Source organism: Vulpes vulpes, chromosome X, assembly GCF_048418805.1.
Source record: "Vulpes vulpes isolate BD-2025 chromosome X, VulVul3, whole genome shotgun sequence".
Lineage (NCBI taxonomy): Eukaryota > Metazoa > Chordata > Mammalia > Carnivora > Canidae > Vulpes > Vulpes vulpes.
In genome coordinates this window covers 115,005,818-115,026,421 of record NC_132796.1, presented here as the reverse complement: position 1 = coordinate 115,026,421, position 20,604 = coordinate 115,005,818, and the positions used below count along the sequence as shown (strand labels likewise).

The window sequence follows — 20,604 nt, the reverse complement described above, 5'->3', positions numbered from 1 at the left end:
AGACAGTCTCTTCAATAAATGGTGCTGGGAAAATTGGACATCCACTTGCAGAAGAAAGAAACTGGACCATTCTCTTACACCATACACAAAGATAAACTCAAAATGAATGAAATTTCTAAAAATGAGACAAGATACCATCAAAATCCTAGAGGAGAACACAGGCAACACACTTTTTGAAACCAAGCAAAAAAAAAATAAGCCTACAAGTGAGATCCAGATGGAAACTGTAATTTTGTACATCACCGTAGGTAAGAGGATTCATGCCATTCCATAGGGAACTGCAGCTGGTGTTTTCAGTTCCTTATCAAGACTTCCTTCCTTGTGGGTTTGAGGCCATGATGTAGAGCTGCCACTGGATGCAGCTTACCCTGAGAGAGTCGAGAGGGAACACACACATAAACAAAATGTGGTTCTTGTGAAATATTTTGGTCTCCAAATGAGCAAAGTATCATTCTCATATGGGAGTTTAAATGGCGCCATTCTGAGTACTGATAAGTACATGTCTTCCTAAGCACTTTTAACCCTTCCTAACACCCAGTGAGGAAGGTGAGCAAACAGGCAGTACATGAGAAAATAGCTCCAAGCTCCACTACTAAGAAGATGGAAGGATGGGGGGCCAGCTGTGATCGTGGCACTCTGCTGCTTCATTCCCTGCCACCCACAAAATAAGGATCGCGTGCTGTATTCTGATATTCAGGCTCCATCAAAAGAGAGACCCAAACCCCCTTATCTCTTCTAAATACACCATGATCCTGTTCATTTTTGTCCACATTAGAAGACTTCTGTTACACTGCAGGAAGTAGAGGTTGAATTATTCTTGTTGGGTTCTAATCTGTGTGACAAGTTCGCTATGGAGAGCCCTGATGCCTGGGCTGATAATTTAGGAAATTAGGCAAGTGCTGACCCTCCTTTCCTTACTTTTTCACCTGAGCTTGAGAGGAGAAACCCGAGACACGTTACCACAGCTGGGCGATAAAGGTCAACATCATTGGTGACATATCATGTTGATAGCATGTGCCCTTGATGTGATGTGATGAGAATGGCATTTTATCTCTCTGGGCTTCCTCCCCAAAACCCATAGTCCCAGTCTAATACTTTGGGCTGACATCTCTTTTTTTATGAATAGATGATAATTTTGATTAGATACTTTTCTATATACAATTAGATATGATTTTTCTCATTCAATCTGTTAATGTAATGTAAGGCAATCCTTGTCCTCCTCACCTCCAAATTCACCCCTCATTCCTCCCCATTCTGCTCTACATTGTACAAGGGCTTACCCCTATAGGATATAATTCCTAAGTTCACCAACATTTACCTGCCATTCTCATTTAGCTAACTGAAACACCATTAAGAGATTAGAGCCCAGAAGGATAGAAGCAGTCAGAGATTTTCTCCTCCTTCCTCTACATCACCTGGCATTTCCTTCAATGGCTACATATTCTTCATGGCCCCAGCTACGTCAGATTGACCCATCATGGATATAGATTCTGCTGAATCCTGAACCCAGGTTCTAGTAACACTCTTTCCACTCTTTGTTCTTCAGGTCTAGAGGTGGGAGTGATTTCTTTGTAACGCTAAATATTGGGTTTCCCAATTCTCCTCTGCTTGGCTTCTCTATCACTTGAATGATCAATTCCTTGCATTAAATTTCCTCCATGTTAAATATTTGTAGTGGTTTTGATTTTCCTGAACCACCCTGACTATTACATGTGGCCAATTATATTGATTGATCTACTAGTGTTAAACTTCTTTGCATCCCTGGGTTAAACTCAACTCTGTCACCAGCAGTTAATTATGTTTAAGTTTCTTCTATAATTAGTAACAAAAATAAAATGAAATACTGCTGAACCCCGAAACTTCCTCCAAATACCATTCTAACTCTTACCATCTTTGCAGACTTCTCAAAATATTTTTACATTTCCCAGTTTTGAGGTATACATTGAAAATCCTCCAGTAGCATAAGTAATAGAATGACCTAGTCGACTTGTTAAAAATTTGAACAATACAGGGGCGCCTGGGTGGCTAAGTCAGTTGAGCATCTTATTCTTGATTTCGACTCAGGTCATGATCTCGTGGTCGTGAGATTGAGCCCCATGTCAGGCCCTGAGATCAGTGGGGAGTGTGCTTAAGATTTTCTCTCTCCGAACTGGAGCATATTATGCTGAGTGAAGTAAGTCAATCAGAGAAAGACAAACCTTATGGTTTCATTCATTCGAGGAATATAAAAAATAGTGAAAGGGATGAAAGGGGAAAGGAGAGAAAGTGAGTGGGAAATATCAGAGAAGGTGACAAACCATGAGAGACTCCTAACTCTGGGAAATGAACAAAGGGTAGTAGAAGGGGAGGTGCATTGGGGGATGGGGTGACTGGGTTTCGGGCACCTAGGGAGGCACTTGACGGATGAGCACTGAGTGTTATACTATGTGTTGGCAAGTGGAACTCCAATAAAAAAATATAGAAAGAAAAAGATTTTCTCTCTCCTTCTGCACCCCCTCCAAAAAAAAATAAATCTTTTAAAAAATTCAAATACACAAGACGCTTATAGCATGACATGTGTGGTATAGCCCAAATGGATATCAAAAATAAATATATAGTCTTAAATAGATGCATCAGAGAAAAGAAGTAGTTAAAGTACCCAAGAAGTTCAAGAAGCTACAGCATGAACATAATATTGAACCCAAAGGAGTAAAAGGTTGGAAATAATGAAGATAAATTTAGAAATAGCAAAATAGAAAGCAGTAAGACCAACGAAAAAAAGCAATTCTTTGAAAATACTCATAAAACAGACATTTTTTTTTTTTGCAAATATGACCAGGTACTAAGGAGAACTATGACAAGTAAACAGTGTCGGTGAAAACTGTACAAAATATAGTTGAAGAAGATATTTAAATGATGTAAAGACACAAAATAAATACATGATCCTCTCCGCATAACCAAATGTTGGACATGGAAATATTTCTACATATGGAGGTTTTTCAGCTAATATGCTAAGAACGAATGAGAAAACAGAAAATTCCCATTCTGCTACCCCCAACACACAAAAGTGATGATCATCAGTGTCTGCCAACTGCAGCACAGAGGACAATAGATATTATGTTCTTCATACTGGAAGGACGTAGCATTATCTATGTGGCAATCTTGTTTTTTTAAAGAAAGAAAATACAGCAGAATAACACACATGCAAACTTAATTTGATCAAGTGCCTACCTGGGACTCTCAGTTTAAAGAACTAGGAGGCTAAGTACATGTTCAAGGACACCAAAATGTTTTGTTTAACATAATTCAGATTATGGGAAATGTCACAAAATTTAACCTGCCTTTTTTCCCTCAAGAACAATAACTGCAAGGGGAGAAAAGGGGGTTGTTTGGGGAAAATCTATTGATTAAAACGGACTTAAGGGATATAACCAAAAATCACCGAATATAGGCCATATTTGTGATTCAAAGAAACATAAAAAAAATTCCAGATAAGTTAAATGTGAAAAGTAACTGGATATTTGATACTAGTAACTTCTTTAGATTTGTAGAAATGATAATTGTATTGCATCTATGTTTTACCAAAGCTTCTTTGTCTTTTGGAAATGCATGTAGAAATACTGATGAGATGAGATGAAAAAGCATAGTGTCTCAGATGATCCTCATCTGAGTATTCATCTTATCTGAGTGTCTGAGGATCCCCTCTTCCAGTGGCAGAGATGTGGGGAAGGTGAGGGTATATTGGAACCAGACTGGCCATGTACTAAAGATGATTACTGCTGGCTTTCAGGTATACTGGGTTTGTTATACTATTCTCTACTATTGTGTGTGTTTTAGAATTTCTGTAATAAAGGTTTCATTATAAATATCATGCAATCACATTAGAAATCCTGGGTGAAATGGACAATATTTTTAAAAAGATAAGGGACCAAATCAGTCCATAGAGAAATAGAAAATGAGTTATTTAACTCATTTTCCTGGGCAAGCTCTCTATACCTCTCAAACCAGATGAGCACCCCATTTCCACACTGAAAACACTTGAGCCAAGTTCACTCTTACAGTAGCAAATATCCTAAGTAAATTAATACCATTTTCAGCATAGTAGTGAATTGAGTGAACAAGCAGGCTTGGCTAAGAAGTGAAAATATGATTTAAAGTAGAAAATACTTTGAATTATGATTCTCCATGCTGAAAAATTAAAAGGAAACATTATATCATGCCAATGGGCATGATAAAAGCCCTTGAAAAAAATTCACCATGAGTACAAGATAAAAACTTTTAACAAATTTCCTAATAGCTACTCCACACACACTTAAATGTGAAATGCAAGGTGCATTTCTCACTGATGACACGGATAAAACACAGATGTATGCTTTTAGCTGTACCATTTAAAAGTACACTAGAACAGAGCCAGAACTATGCATATCAAAATAAATGACTATCAAAAAGGAAGATAATGGCGCATGACAATATGATCATCTATATAGAGAATTCAGAGAAATAGGTACATGGGATATCTGAATTAGTAAGAGACTTCAGAAAAATTGTGTATGCTACATCACTATAGCAAGATCAAGAGCCTGCTACACACACAAAAGTAATAACTGTTTTTGAAGATTTCATAGAACATATCCCATTCACAACAGAAGAGGTCTAAGATCTTTATGGAGGTTACTATACAAATTTACTGATAGATTGAGGTGAAAAAAAAGCCCTAAATAAAAGGAGCACTAAACCCTATTCTTTGATGGGGAAAAAAATGTTATAGAGATGTCTATTCTGCTTAGGGGTGGTGGAAACGGAGGAGGGCAGGGGTGGGGGTGAATGGCTGACGGGCACTGACGGGGGCACTTGACAGGATGAGCACTGGGTGCTATCCTGCATGTTGGTAAATTGAACACCAATAAAAAATAAATTTATTATAAAAAAAGAAAACAAATAAAGTGAAAAAATTTATTTATTTATTTATTTATTTATTTATTTATTTATTTATTTATTTTAATAAATTTATTTTTTAATGTGGACATTGCTCCTAGAAACATTGGGGGTGCAGGTGTCCCCATGTTTCACTGCATCTGTATCTTTGGGGTACATCCCCAGCAGTGCAATTGCTGGGTCGTAGGGCAGTTTTATTTTTAACTCTTTGAGGAACCTCCACACAGTTTTCCAGAGTGGCTGTACCAGATCACATTCCACCAACAGGGCACGAGGGTTCCCCTTTCTCCATATTCTCTCCACATTTGTTGCTTCCTGCCGTGTTAATTTTCCCCATTCTCACTGGTGTGAGGTGATATCTCATTGTGTTTTTTATTTGGATTTCCCTGAATGCAAGGGATGTGGAGCATTTTCTCATGTGTTTTTTGGCCATGTCTATATCTTCATTGGTCAAAGTTTTGTTCATGTCTTTTGTCCATTTCATGATTGGATTGTTGGCTTCCTTGTTGTTGAGTTTAATATGTTCTTTACAGATCTTGGATACTAGCCCTTTATCTGATAGGTAATTTGCAAATATCTTCTCGCATTCTGTAGGTTGTCTTTACATTTTGGGGACTGTTTCTTTAGCTGTGCTGAAGCTTTTTATCTTGATTAGGTCTCAATAATTCATTTTTGCTTTTGTTTCCCTTGCCTTCATAGATGTTTCTTGCAATAAGTTTCTGTAGCCAATACAAAAAGGGAGTTGCCTGTGTTCTCCTCTAGGATTTTGATGGATTCTTGTCTCACATTTAGATCTTTCATCCATTTTGAGTTTATCTTTGAGTATGGTGTAAGAGAATGGTCTCGTTTCATTCTTCTGCACGTGCCTGTCCAATTTTTCCAGCACCATTTGTTGAACAGACTGTCCTTTGTCCAGTGCAGAGTCTTTCCTGCTTTGCTTAATATGAGTTGACCATAGAGTTGAGGGCCCATTTCTGGGTTCGCTATTCTGTTCTATTGACCTTGTGTCAAGGCCTGATATCTGGCATTGCGATGCCCCCAGCTTTGGGTTTCCTTTTTAATACCTGTGTCTATTCAGGGTCTTTTCTGATTCCACACAAACCTTAAATGATTTGTTCCAACTCTGAAGAAAGTCCATGGTATTTTGTTAGGGATTGCATTAAATGTGTAAATTGCCCTGGGTAGCATTGACATTTTCACAATGTTAATTTTTCCAATCCATGAGCACAGAATATTTTTCCATCTCGTGGTGCCTTCTCAATCTATTTCAGAAGTGTTCTGTAATTTTTAGGGTATAGATCCTTTACTTCTTTGGTTAGGTTTATTCCTAGTTATCTTATGCTTTTGGGTGCAACTGTAAATGGGATTGACTCCTTATTTCTCTTTCTTCGTCTCATTTGTACTGTAGAGAAATGCCACTGATTTCTGGGCAATGACTTTGTATCCTGCACACTGCTGAATTGCTGTGTAAGTTCTAATAACCTTGTCTTTTGGGTTTTCTCTGTACAATATCATCTCATCTGCAAGGAGGAAGAGTTTGACTTCTTTGCCAATTTGAATGCCTTTTATTTCTTTTCCTTGCCTGATTGCTGAGACTAGGACTTCTAGTACTATGTTGAATGGCATTGGTGAGAGTGGACATCCCTGTCTTGTTCCTGATCTTAGGGGAAAGGATGCCAGTGTTTCCCCATTGAGAATATTTGCTGTCAGCTTTTTGTAGATGGCTTCTAAGATGCTGAGGGATGTTCCCTCTATCCCTACTCTCTGAAAAGTTTTGACCAGGAATGGATGCTATATTTTGTCAACTGCTTTCTCTGCATCTATTGAGAGGATCATATGGTTCTTGTTTTTTCTCTTGTAGATATGATCTATCACATTGACTACTTTATGACTGTTGAACCAGCCTTGCATCCCAGGGATAAATCCCGCTTGCTCATGGTGAATAACCTTCTTAAAGTACTGTTGGATCCTATTGGCTGGTATCTGTTGAAAATTTTTGCCTCTGTGTTCATCAGAGATATTGGTCTATAATTCTCCTTTTTGGTGGAGTCTTTGTCTGGTTTTGGAATTAAGGTGATAGTGGCCTCATAGAATGAGTTTGGAAGTACTCCAACCCTTTTTATCTTTCAGAACAGCTTTAGTAGGATAGGCATGGTTTCTTCTTTAAACGTTTGGTAAAATTCCCCTGGGAAGCCATCTGGCGGAGGACTTTTGTGTCTTGGGAGGCTTATGATGACTGCTTCAATTTCCTCCCTGGTCATTGGCCTGTTACAGTTTTCCATTTCCCCCGTTCCAGTTTTGGTAGTTTGTGGTTTTCCAGAAATGCGTCCATTTCTTCTCGATTGCCTAATTTTTTGGCATATAGAGCTCATAACATGTTTTTAATTCATTTGTATTTCCTTGGTATTGGTTGTGGTCTCTACTTTTTCATTCGTGATTTTACGAATTTGAGTCTTTTCTCTTTTGTTTTTTATAAGGCTGGCTAATGGTTTATCTATCTTATTAATTGTTTCAAAGAACCAACTGCTGGTTTTCTTGATCTGTTCCACTGTTCTTCTGGTCTCTGTTTCACTGAGTTCTGCTCGAATCATTATTAACTCTCTTTTCTGAGTGAAGGTTTCATTTCCTGTTCCTTCAACTCCTTTAGGTGCCAGGATAGCTTGTGTATTTGAGTTTTTTTCCAGTTTTTTTTCAGGGATGCTTATTTTGTGCTGTATTTCCTTCTCGGAATTGCTTTTGCTGTATTCCAAAGATTTTGAAGGGTTGTATTCATTCTCATTAGTTTCCATAAAACTTTTTAATTGTTCTCTAATTTTCTGGTTGACCCTTTCTTCTTTTAGCCGGATGGTCTTTAACCTCCACGTGTTGAAATCCTTCCAAACTTCTTCTTGTGATTCAGTTCTAGTTTCAAAGCATTATGGTCTGAAAATATGCAGGGGATCATCCCAATCTTTTGGTATCAGTTCAGACCTGATTTGTGACCCCGCATGTGGTCTATTGTGGAGAAAGCTCCGTGTGCAATTGAGAAGAATGTGTATTCAGTTGCATTTGGATGTAAAGTTCTCTAAATATCTGTGAAGTCCATCTGGTCCAGTGTATCATTTAAAGCTCTTGTTTCTTTGGAGATATTGTGCTGGGAAGACCTGGAATTTTCAGAAAGCACTGAGTTGAAGTCTCCAAGGATAATTGTTTAATATCTAATTATGTTTTAACTTTGGTTATTAATTGATTGATATACTTGGCAGCTCCCACATTAGGGGCATAAATATTCGGGATTGTTAGTTCCTCTTGATGGATAGACCCTTTACGTATGATATAGTGTCCCTCTTTATCTCTTACTACAGTCTTTGAGATAAACTTTATCCCATATGAGGATGGCTACCCCTGCTTTCTTCTGAGCACCATTTGAATGGTAAATGGTTCTCCAACCTTTCATTTTAAGGCGATAGGTGTCCTTAGGTCTAAAATGTGTCTCCTGTAGATAGCAAAGAGATAGATATTGCTTTTTTAACCAGTCTGAAACCTTGCACCTTTAATGGCAATCATTAAGCCCATTCACGTTCAGAGTCACTATGGAAATATATGAATTTAGTGTCATCATAATACGTATTCAGTCCTAGGGTTTGTGGATTGTTTCTTTGGGCATTCTCTTTCTTTTAAATAGTCCCCCTTAATATTTCTTGCAGAACTCGTTTGGTGTCACATATTCTTTCAGTTTCTCTCTATCTTGGAAGCTATTTATCTCTCCTTCTATTCCGAATGTGAGCCTTGCTGGATAAAGTATTCTTGGCTGCAGGTTCTTCTCATTTAGGACCCTGAATATATCCTGCCAGCCCTTTCTGGCCTGCCAGGTCTCTGTGGAGAGGTCTGCTGTTAACTTCATACTTCTCCTTATATATTTTAGGAATATCTTGTCTCTTGCTGCTTTAAGGACTTTTGCTTTATCTTTGGAATTTGCAAGTTTCACTACCAATATGGAGGTCTTGAACAGTTTTTATTGATTTTTAGGGGGGATCTCTCTATCTCCTGGATTTGAAGGCCTGTTTCCCTCCCCAAGTTAGGGAAGTTCTCAGCTATGATTTGTTCAAATACACTTTCTGGTCCTCTGTCCCTCTCAGTGCCCTCTGGAACCCCAATTAAACGTAGATTTTTCCTTCTGAGACTGTCTTTTATTTCTCTTAGCCTTTCGTCATGATCTTTTAATTGTTTTTCTCTTTTTTACTCAGCTTCCTTCGATACCATCACCTTGTCTTCTTTGTCACTCGCTCGTTCTTCTCCCTCATTTTAACCCTCGTCGTTACGACCTCCATTTTCGATTACATCTCATTTCATTGATTTTTAATTTTCAGTCTGATTAGATCTGAATTCTGCAGACATGAAGTCTCTTGAATCCTTCATACTTTTTCCAGAGCCACCAGGAGCTTTATCATTGTGCTTCTGAATGGACTTTCTGACATCAAATTTTAATCCAAATACTGTAACTCTGTGGGGGAGGGTACTGTTTCTGATTCTTTTGTGGTGAGTTCTTCTTTCTAGTCATTTTGCTCAGTGCAGAGTGGCCAAAATGATTTGCGTTGGAAAAAGGAAGAAAAAAAAGAGAAAAAAATAAAAAACAGGGATCCCTGGGTGGTGCAGCGGTTCGGCGCCTGCCTTTGGCCCAGGGCGCGATCCTGGAGACCCGGGATCAAATCCCACATCGGGCTCCCGGTGCATGGAGCCTGCTTCTCCCTCTGCCTGTGTCTCTGCCTCTCTCTCTCTCTCTCTCTGTGACTATCATAAATAAATAATAATAAAAAGTTTAAAAAAAATAAAAATAAAAAATAAAAAACAAAGAAACAAAGCAAGCAAGCAAGCAAGCAAACAAACAAACAAACAAAAACAACAACAAGGCAGGGTATCCTGTGTTCTGTATACTGTACATCCCTTGACTTGCCCTGGAGCTTTCCAGTGCTGCTGGGTCAAGAATTTGCTCTTCCCCTGTTTCTACAGCTGGTATTCTGAGGAGGAGCCTGCTGCACTGATTCTCAGGTGTGTGTACCTGGGGGAGCTGCCGTGCCCCCTGCCAGGAGCATGGCTCAGTTGGAGCTGTTGACGCGATGAGGACTCTGTCCACTGACCGACCTGACACTCCCAGTCACAGGTGACACCAGGAGGAACAAACACAATGGCTGTGGCCAGCTCTCCAGCCCTGGTGTCAGTTCCCACAGTAACAACCACAGCTCCCAGTCTGCACTGGACTGGATGTTCCCGGGATTGGAGGTGCTGACCAGCACTGCTTGAGGGCACCAGCAGGTAGGACCATCCCCGCTATCCTGGCCCCTCCCGGCCTACGCCTGTCCTGGGGGGAGTGCAGGATCCTGGGTTGTGTCCCCCGTTGCCCTGGGCTCCGGGGCCTGCGCTGCTGGAATCCCACTCCCAGTGCCGCACAGCCCCCTCTGTGAGGAGCCACCTCCTGAGCTGCTCCTGATGCCCCGACAAGTGCACACTCCTGCCCTTTAACCCGCTCAGCCTGTGGGGTGTGGGGCGGTCTCCTCCTGGGGCGCACTTCCTCAGTTAGTGACCCCGGGAACCTGGCAGCTCCACTGCACCTCCTGGGATCCTCCACGTGTTCCCTGTGAGCGCCTTTCCATCAGGGAATATTGTTAAAGTTTCTGCTTCTCTGGAACTGGGCTTTCATGTCCCAGGGTCTTTCAACGTCTCCCTTAGCCCAGCTCCTCGGGAGGCCAGTCCCTCAATAGATTCTTTTTTATTTATTCATTTTTCTTCCATTTTCTGACCCTGTTAGAATTGCAAACTCGTCTCTCTGGAGCGTTGCCGCTGTTCTCTTTTTAAATGCCAGGCCAATGTCATAGGTTTTCAGTATGATTTGAAAGTTATCTATGTAAATTGGTGGGGACAGGTGACTTGGGGACCCTACTCTTCCACCATCTTGCCCCGTCCTTCTCAACAACTACAATTTGCAATTACAAATGTGTTTACTTCTGAGAGAGAATAGTTTATTTAATCAGACTCAGATATAAAGGACACAGCCAGGTACATGGCTGAGAGCAGGGGCTCTGGACCCAGGTGCCGGGGTTTGAATCCTGACTGCCACTTCCCAGCTTTGGGATCTTGAGGAAGCTCCTGACCTCACTGTGCTTCAGTTACCTTATCTATAAACCATGCATAACATTTGTACCTACCTAATGGGGCCATCAGGAGGACAAAGTCAAGTAATCCATGTAGAGCACATACAACAGTACTGGCACATTGTAAATGCCAAGTGACTACTCGTTAAAGTTGCAAATCCTGGCCTCACTGGACACTCACGTATGGCCTCAGGATAAAGTCAGTCAAGTCACAGAGAGTTTGTAAAGTGGGGGTAAAACTTGTACTTCATAGAGCTCTGGTGAACCTGAAGCCCCTGGCATCCTGCAGCACATGGTATTGTAGGTACTGTCATCTTTGAGGCTGGCCCTGAAGTCCTCCCTTAGATACCCCAATGCTCCAGAGGGCACTCTTACATCTGTCAAATATCACCCTTTGCCACCATCCAGTGGCCAGTTCTAATAAAATCCCTTCACGTCTGGAGCAGCTTCTGCCATCATTACACGGCACTGTTCATCAGTGTAGGGGTCACAGGCATTTTCTCACTGGAGCCCTAAATCAGCCCGGGCATTTTGATTGTCCATGATCATACCGACTTACTGCAGGATATGTATATTGTTGTCATCACGATGAAAATAGCAACCTCTTACTAGAACTTTTCGATTTATACAAAGGGTCATCATTTTCATTTACACAAAGGGTTCAGCTATATAGCTGAACAAATCAATGTGGTGACAAGACGGAGGCAAAAGCCACTGTGAGTGTATGTGCTGCCTATTATTACAAGAGGCTGGGGCATGGCAGTGTGGAGAGGTCTGATCAGAATCCAAAGAACCAGGACATAAAAGGACAGAAGGCCGGGGTGGCAGGAGATGACCTCATTTGCTAAAGCAAGAAACAAGGCACAATAGGCTTAGATTCTGGCTTTATATTGAGCCCATGTATATGTAAAAGCATGCACATACTTTGAAAAATACTTAGAAAGATCCTAAGAAATTTAAACACAAAGTTATCATTTGACCTAACGATTCCATTCCTACATAGATACGCAAGAGACCTGAAACACACGTCCACACAAAATTGTGTGCCTGAATATTCACAGCAGTGTTTCATAATACCCTGAATGTGGAAACAACCTAAGTGTACATCAACAGATGGGTAAACAAAATGTCATACTATGTCATACAATGACCTACTACTCATGCATTCAAAAGGAATGAACTCAGCCATTAGAAATGACAAATACCCACCACTTGCTTCAACATGGATGGAACTGTAGGGTATTATGCTGAGTGAAATAAGTCAATCGGAAAAAGACAAACATTATATGGTCTCATTCATTTGGGAAACATAAACAGTAGTGAAATGGAATAGAGTGGAAGGGAGAAGAAATGGGTAGGAAATATCAGAAAGGGAGACAGAACATGAAAGACTCAACACTGGGAAACGAACTAGGGGTGGTAGAAGGGGAGGAGAGCGGGGAGGGGGTGTGACGGGGTGGCGGGCACTGAGGGGGGCACTTGACGGGATGAGCACAGGGTGGTATTCTGTATGTTGGCAAATTGAACACCAATAAATATGAATTTATTATTAAAAAAGGAATGAACTAAACACTTAAGATAAAAAAAGGAGGTACTGATACTTGCTTCCACATGGAACAAACTTTCAAATATTGTGCTAAGTTGAAGTCCCCAAAACAGGCCAATACACAGACGTAGAAAGCAGATCAATTACTGCCAGAGTTTGTGGGTAAAAGGGAATGATTCCTAATGGCTATGGAAGTCATTTAAGTCATTCCTTAAAACGAATGACTCTTTTTGGGGGAATGAAAATATTCTGGACTGAGACAGTGGTGATGCTTTTACAATCCTGTGAATATACTAAAATCACTAAATTACATATTTTAACGGGGTGGATTTAGTTATGTGAATTATACCTAAATAAAAATATTATTAATAAAAAATGAAGTTTGTTCTCCTATTGGGGTCTAAGAATGAGATGCCGTCTCCTACTCAAAAACTTGAATTTCTGTCATTTGGGAGTGTGTGGATTGGGTGACTTTAAGGCAGGAACAGCAATGCTGTTATAGCCGCATTTCTTTTTTAATTTGTTTTAAAGATTATATTTATTTATTCATGAGAGATACAGAGAGAGGCAGTGACATAGGCAGAGGGAGAAGCAGACTCCCTGCAGAGTGGTGAGCCCCATGCGGGACTCGATTCCTGGACCCCGGGATCACGACCTGAGACAAAGACAGACACTCAACCATTGAGCCACCCAGGTACCCTACTCACATTTCAACAGTGCTAAGCCACAGTCTCTAAGGCTGTGGGGGGAATCCAGTCATTGACTATAAGATTCCCCCTTCAAGAAACAACTTGGTGTCCTGCCTTAAATATTGTGATTAGCTGATAGTCTCTATTAGCTTCTAACGGATATGTCTTTACAATATAGCCAAAGTCACAATCTTCTAAGGATGGCCACTGGTCAATGACTAAGCAATGAGTTTTATCCAGGACCACACACTTCTCAAAGCGAGACCAGCTAGTGACTAAGAAATCCAGGGGTTCACGTTTGGCAAACCTATAGTCAGATCATTCAAGAAAAGAGAAGTGTCAAATTATTCAAATCAAGAATGAAAGAGTAGAAAATATATAAATAAAAAGGATTAGATGGAAATACTATGCATAACTGTATGCTGAGAAAGGAGATGGCATGTATAAATATAGAGTTTCCTAGCAGACACAGAGAACCAACACTGACTCAAGAAGCAAGTCGGAATAGACCTATATAACAAGTAAAAAATTGAATTACTGATCAGACACCTTGGTTTTTTTCTTTTTTCTTTCTTTTTTTTTTAAAATCAAATCCTTTTCTACAAAAAGAACACTCGGCACCACATGGCTTCACTAGGAAAGTATGCTTTTTAAACTTTTAATATTACTCTTAGGTATGTTGTGATGATTAACAGGTAAAGTAGTTGGAATGGTACTTGGCACACAGTGACTGCTTGGTTTGTATCAACTATAATTATAAAAAGTCTGTTGACTATATAGCTGAACAAATTAATGGGGTGACAAGACGGAGGCAAAAGCCACTGTGAGTGTCTGTGCGGCCTATTATTACAAGAGGCTGGGGCATGGCAGTGTGGAGAAGTCTGATCAGAATCCAAAGAACCAGGACATAAAAGGACAGAAGGCTGGGGTGGTAGGCTGAAGGATAGGTAAAGAGTAGTTAGCCCTGGGAAAGGGCCTAGGAACCAGGAGTCAGGGAGGACAAGAAAGCAGCCTTTGGGAGAAGCAAGTTTAGTAACAGGAGTTGAAAAAAGCGTCCTCCCTGAAAACCCAAGAGGTTGGGAATATCCCTAGACCAATCTAAGAGATGAGCAAACTATGGAGCCATGAGTTTAGGTAATTGTTGGTTTGTAACCTTTTCGGGAGATTCCTTGGTATAATCTGAAACTGGGTCCCACATATGGAGGGCAGGAAGAGATCAAAGAAAGATGCAGGCCACTCCAGATCGGGAGGTGGCAGGTTTAATAAACAAGGGAAATTATATATGAGGCTTATCTAGGGTAGCTGCAAGATGAATCGATCTCTACATCTGCCCTCCAGAATCCTAAGAGTTTATCCAGAAGCCGTAACTGGGTTCAGTCACGACTACCATCCAGATGGTCACAACACCATGCGGTATCTCGGGGCTATATCCTTTGTCAGCTTATAGGAGCAGGGAAGGTAAGCAGAATGCACAGTCCAAAGACAGTGGAGGAGGTGAGGAACCTCCCATCGCTGGGGTCCAGCTCAGGAGTGAACTGGAAGTCATGTCCTCGGTGACGTCTTCCAATAGTAATTGGACCAAGACCCCATGAGAATTGGTGGAGACAGTCATAATGAAATAAAATACACTTGACACAGGGTGATGAATATTCAAACCTCATCACATCTTAATTCCTTTCCAATAGTTTCCAATTATCTATTCTCTTCAGGTAGTTCACATATATTATATACAAATGGTGGAAATATTAAACGCAACGGACGGAGGAGCAGTGATGCAGCAGAAGCTGTGAACAAAGCAGAAGATGGAGGAGAAAGAAAACACGTACGGGCCAGAGGGAAAAATATGTGATTTGGCAGAAAGGTGCGCGGAAATAGAAGAAGGTTCAAGACATGAAATTAAAAAAAAATTTTGTCATGGAGATCCCTCAAGAGGTTGGCAGAGCTTTGAACCAGGGCACCGAGGCAGTATTACTGCCAACAGGTTAGGGCAGCCCCTTCTCTGAGACAGGCAGGAAGGATGAAATGTGGCTTGGGATGGGGGAAGGAAGCTTGGAGCTAAGAGCCCATGATCGACTGACTGAAGTTCCAAAGTTCCCTAAGAGGAAACATTCATAAATAATACATTTATTTTTTAAAGATTCTATTTATTTAAATGAGAGACAGAGACAGAGACACACAGAGAGAGACAGAGAGAGAGAGACAGAGAGACAGAGAGAGAAGCAGGCCCCATGCAAGGAGGCCGATATGGTACTCAATCCCGGGACTCTGGGTTCATGCCTGGGCCGAAGGCACGCTCTAAACTGCTGAGCCACCCAAGGATCCCCAAATCAAACATTAAAGATTAAACGACGATGCTATAAGAAATTGCATTACTGGGGCGCCTGGGTGACTCAGTCAATTGAGCGTATGAGTATTGATTTTGGCTCAAGTCATGATTCGGGGGTTGTGGGATCAAGCCCTGTGTCAGGCTGCAGTGCTGGGTGTGGTGCCTGCTTGGGATTCTCTCTCTCCCTTTCCCTCTGCCCCTACCCCCACTCATGTTTTCACATTCTCACTCTCTCTCAAATAAATAAATAAATCTTAAAAGGAAAAAGAAAGAGATTGTATTACTAAATCCTAGAGAAGCAACGAAGAGCAGCAATGTTTTACCAGCCCCACCTCTGCAAAAAGTCATTGTAGGGGCAGTGTGACAGTATTTCCAAATTGGACACGGCCACCACAACCCTGTCTTGCAGAGACAGTGCAGCAGAATCATGGAGAACTTCATCATTGCTTGGGGGCAATTGTTAAGATGGAGACACTCTGAACTGCCCCGTAAGATCCACTTTCCTCCTCTTCCATAATCTCAAGCCTTCCCTTTCAGCTTCCTGTAAGTTAAATGTCGCCATGGGACTTAGCTCTGGCCAAGGAGACACTGGTGTCATGAAAGTGTCTCGGGAAAACGTGCGGCAGCCTTCCTGGAAGAGCCTGTGGCCTGTGCCCTTTAACCTGCTTCTTAAGTTGCTCCTCACTCCTCTTGGCTGGGACGCTTACAGGATGGCTGGAGCTAGAACAGCAGCTTGGACCACGAGGGAACCTTAGGAACCCTGCCGATGTATGGTGGAGGAAAGAAGCCGGGCAGTCCGGGTGGCTCAGGCGTTTAGGGCCACCTTCAGGCCAGGCTGTGATCCTGGAGAGCTGTGATCAAATCCCACATCGGACTCCTTGCATGGAGCCTGCTTCTCCCTCTGCCTGTGTCTCCCCCTCTCCCTCTCCCTCCGCCTGTCCCTCTCCCTCTCCCTCTCCCTCCTCTCCCTCTCCCTCTCCCTCTCCCTCTCCCTCTCCCTCTGTCTCTCTCTCTCTCTCTCTCTCTCTCTCTCTCTGTGTGTGTGTGTGTGTGTGTGTATTTGTCTCTCATGGAGAGATGAAATCTTAAAAAGAAAACAAAGCAAGAAGCCAGAAGGACTCAGGATTCCAAAGGACTCGGTGGATGAACAGAACCAGCAAACCATCCCTGAGCTATATACCTCTGGCTTCCACTTGAGAGAAAAATGACCTCTCCTGGTCTGTGAGCCACTGTCTGTGTCCCCAACTAACCATGGCTACACCCCATCACAATGGATGCAGAAAACAACTATCCCAGGCCCCTAAGGGTTCCCAGGGGCCTGACGGGCTAACAGACTTTCTATTTCCAGCCCAGACAGAGGAACACTGACCACATTTCTAAAGCCTCGCAGAGACTTGAGGGAGTGAAGGGAATGGAGTCAACAGTAAGGCTGGGTCAAATGGAGTGCAAAGGGGGGCCTGTCCCAGGGAGACCAGGGTGTCTGCTCACCTTGCCAGAGACCCTGTTATACCTGCCAGACCACGGGGGTGCTCACCCTCTGACCTCTGCTCTTCTTCCCTGCCCTCTCTTTCTCTCCTGCTGCACTGACAACACTCTAAAGTCCTGGGGCGCCTGGGGCCTCAGCGGTGGAGTGTGTGCCTTCTGCTCAGGGCGTGACCCCAGGGTACTGGGGTTGAGTCCTGCATCAGGCCCTCCGCGAGGAGCCTGTTTCTCCTTCTGCCTGTGTCTCCGCCTGTCTTTCAGGAATGAATAATATCTTAGGAAACCAAACCAACCCCTAGACTCCTGAGGAGGAGAGATCAGCCTTCCTACTTTTCTGTGCCCGGTGCCTGACTCTGAGCCTTACCTCCCCCAGCGGCTCACAAGTTACTGAGGTAGGGTAAGATGATGCTGACAGAGACCAGGAGGATTCCAACCACGTAGTTGACAGTCTCCTTTCAAAATACTCCTCCTTATGTTTAACCTACACCCCCTTCTGCTTCAGAAGTTTGCTTGTGTGTGCAACAGCTGCAGCTCACCTGGGATTCCGATCCGAGACAGGGCAGCAGAATTGGTAGCCACGCGGCTTCTCCACGCACGTAATGCCTACCACGCGGCTCAGAGCAAGATCGGAGAGCGCGGGTCTCCCGAAGGCTGCCGCAACACACCTGCCCATTGCTCTGGAATGTGGTGTCAGGAGCGCTGCCGCCACCCCAACACACGGGATCCCTGTCAGCCACAGTTCATGCCATCTTCCTGGAAGGCGCACCGATGGACAGTGGTTGGGGCCAGTCTCGGATCACCACGTTGCAGCAAGGAGCGCCGTGGCGGGCCAGCCGAGGTTCTGCCCCGACCCGCCTGCTTTGGGGACTCAGACCCCCCGTGGACTACTGAAAAGCATGAGTTCGTCCTTGAGGCGGGGTTGGAAGGAAGAGAAGGCACATAGTCCATCTCAGAGCCCAAGGCTGGGACACGGGCTCGTGCTGTGTTCGGGTGCCACTCTGTAAACTGCAGGAGGGGTGGGCGGGGGAAGGCAGCTATGGACTGTAGAGCTGGGCAGGGCTCTGTCTCTCTGAGCAGACTTCCACCAGTCTTCTATTCAGGATGCCACAAACGTTGTGCAGACCCCGTCGGCGGGCGAGCACGGAAGTCCTCAACACAGGAGAACGAAGCCAGGTGGCCCCTAGGGAGACCAAACCTACAGGTCAAAGCGCAGGAGATACAAAGAGGCTACCACTTTATGAGCTTTTCCCACGGGTCCGGCCCCTGGATAGAAATGCCCATGTCAAGGTGCAGGATGGGAGGAAGGGGAAATCAAGGTGGCAATGCCAGCAGCCTGGTAACGCTGGCATCCGGGAGCCCAGGTCTGTCCAGTGGCACCCACTGAGTTTGAATGACACCAGGGGCCTCGTACACTGCTAGGCTAGACAGTACAGTATTAGCTTTGGTCCCCCCTCCTCTTCCCTACCCGCCTCAGTCCCTGTGTCTCCACCTCACTCAGTAATCAGGGTCCACCAATTCTACCTCAGAAACATCTCTAGCTCTCTTCCTCCCTTGGGCACTGTCTGCATTCAGGCCTTGATCATTTCTTGCCTTCTAACTGGTCTCCTCTCTCAGGCTCTTGCAATCCCTGCTCCACACTACTGCTGGGGAACTTTCTAGAAGCCCTGACAGGACCACTGAGATAGGCTCTTGCAATCCCTCCTCCACACTCCTGCTTGGGTACTTTCTAGAAGCAGTAACAGGACCACTGAGATAGGCTTTGGACTTTTCGTAGATAAGGGAAGACGTCTCCAGTGCTTCTGAACCATGCTTCTGTGTGGGGACTCTGCTGCTCTCCCGAGTACTCCAAGGGTCCAGACAACAGTGACCTTGCAGGTTGCCACCCTAAGAGGGAGTCGGAAGCCAAGAAGTATGCAATGAAGCGAAGTGGGACACGCGGAAATGCGGGCCTCTTTCCTCCTCTGTCCTCTATGCAAATGCTCAGTGCTTTCCGACTCTTAAAAATAGTCTTTAAACTTCATATAGCACCTTTTATCATAGGATCTCACAAAGGAGCTCAAAACCATCTATTCACAGACTCTTAAGCCGCATCCCTCTCTGAGCACTGCACATGCAAAGGCGCAGGAAGGGACGAGACTGGATTCCTGAGCTTCCTTGGGAGGTTTTCATGCTGTTTCTGAATTCCTTCCGGGCTCCCTGAAATTCCAGGTAGAACCCCATTGAATAAGAAGAAAAGTAACAGCATCTCGTATGTGGGAGAGAAAGGGGTTTGGTGTGACAAAGAAAGGCAGAATGTAGAAGAACCAAATGGTTATCCATGGCTATTACCTCCTCTGGGAGAGTGGGCAGGGGCTAGAATGATCCCTCCATTCACTTCTGGGCTGCATGGGTTTTTATTATGTTTTTCTTCTTTTTTTGCAAGAAGGTATAGCTATTTAGGGCTTGGGTAATATCAGAAAGCAATCTTTTAATAACGTCAAGTATCATGAATACTGATGAAAAGAGTAGTGAATTATTTCGACGGGTAGTATACTAGTTCCAAACAGTATGGCTTCACGTTTATGAGGAATCTAAAGAACAAAACCAATGAATAAACCAAGAAAAAACCAAGATGGACTCATAAAAACAGAGGACAAACTGGTGGCCACCAGAGGGGTGGGATGTGCCTGTCGCCTGCTAAAGGCCTTGCGGCCATGTAGTCAGAAGCTTCTAGCACCTCCGTAAAAGTTCCTGTGGGTACCCTTTCTGGGTCTTCCGCACCTCCTGTGTACATGCAAGTCTCCCCTCGTTGCTTCTGCTTCCCTCTACTGTCAGACCGGAGATGAAAGTAGGTTCGCTACATGCAAATACAAGTGTATTAGTATGGGTCACAACAAGGAATGGTCTCCACACAGGAGATTGGGAAAGAGGGAGGAAGTGTTCTTTGCTTCTTCAGAATGTGGGGCTTTTCTTGGCAGGGGGGATTGAAAAGGGGTACGGTAGGAGCCAAACTTTAGGACCCAAGTCCTGGCCCCAAAAGGGAAAGCCAGGAAGGGAACCCGAAAGAAAGTTTGGTGCGAGGCTGCCACACAGCAAGAGGTGTCACCGAGCTGTTTCCAGATTCTTTTCCTGGCACAGATTCTTTTCTGGAAGATGCTTTGTCTAGTTTTCTCAACGCAAAAATAAGTTTGTCAACAATATAGCCCCAAAAGAACATGGAGAAGAGCAACACATTATATTGACACAAACCAGGCCACCTAGCAATCACACAGTCAGTCATGCAGGAAGTCCTACAAAACCCAGACAAATACGGTCACGAGAGGGGGCTGCAGCAGGGGAGACCAGGACCCAGGGGCAGACATGCACCCTGCAACGCGTTCCGTGTCATGTGTCCCGTTTGAACACAGTGAGTAGGTTTGTGGTGATCGGGCCGCACGTTGAGGACAACCTCCTTTTATCCTTTCGCTACCACGACCCTAATCACTGCTGCAGCAGGACAGGACTCTGGCTCTGGGCGCCACAAAGGGGCCGTGCCTTATG

At 43.5% G+C, this 20,604-nt stretch overlaps 1 long non-coding RNA gene across 1 annotated transcript; it reads right to left on the bottom strand.

The window, feature by feature from the left end:
- Nucleotides 1-207: 207 nt before the first annotated feature.
- LOC140596163 (uncharacterized) lies at nucleotides 208-18,519 on the bottom strand. Its single transcript, XR_011998180.1, has 2 exons — nucleotides 17,622-18,519; nucleotides 208-368 (listed from the first exon to the last, which is right to left on the bottom strand). It is a non-coding gene; the product is annotated as an uncharacterized lncRNA (long non-coding RNA).
- Between the last annotated feature and the right edge of the window lie 2,085 nt (nucleotides 18,520-20,604).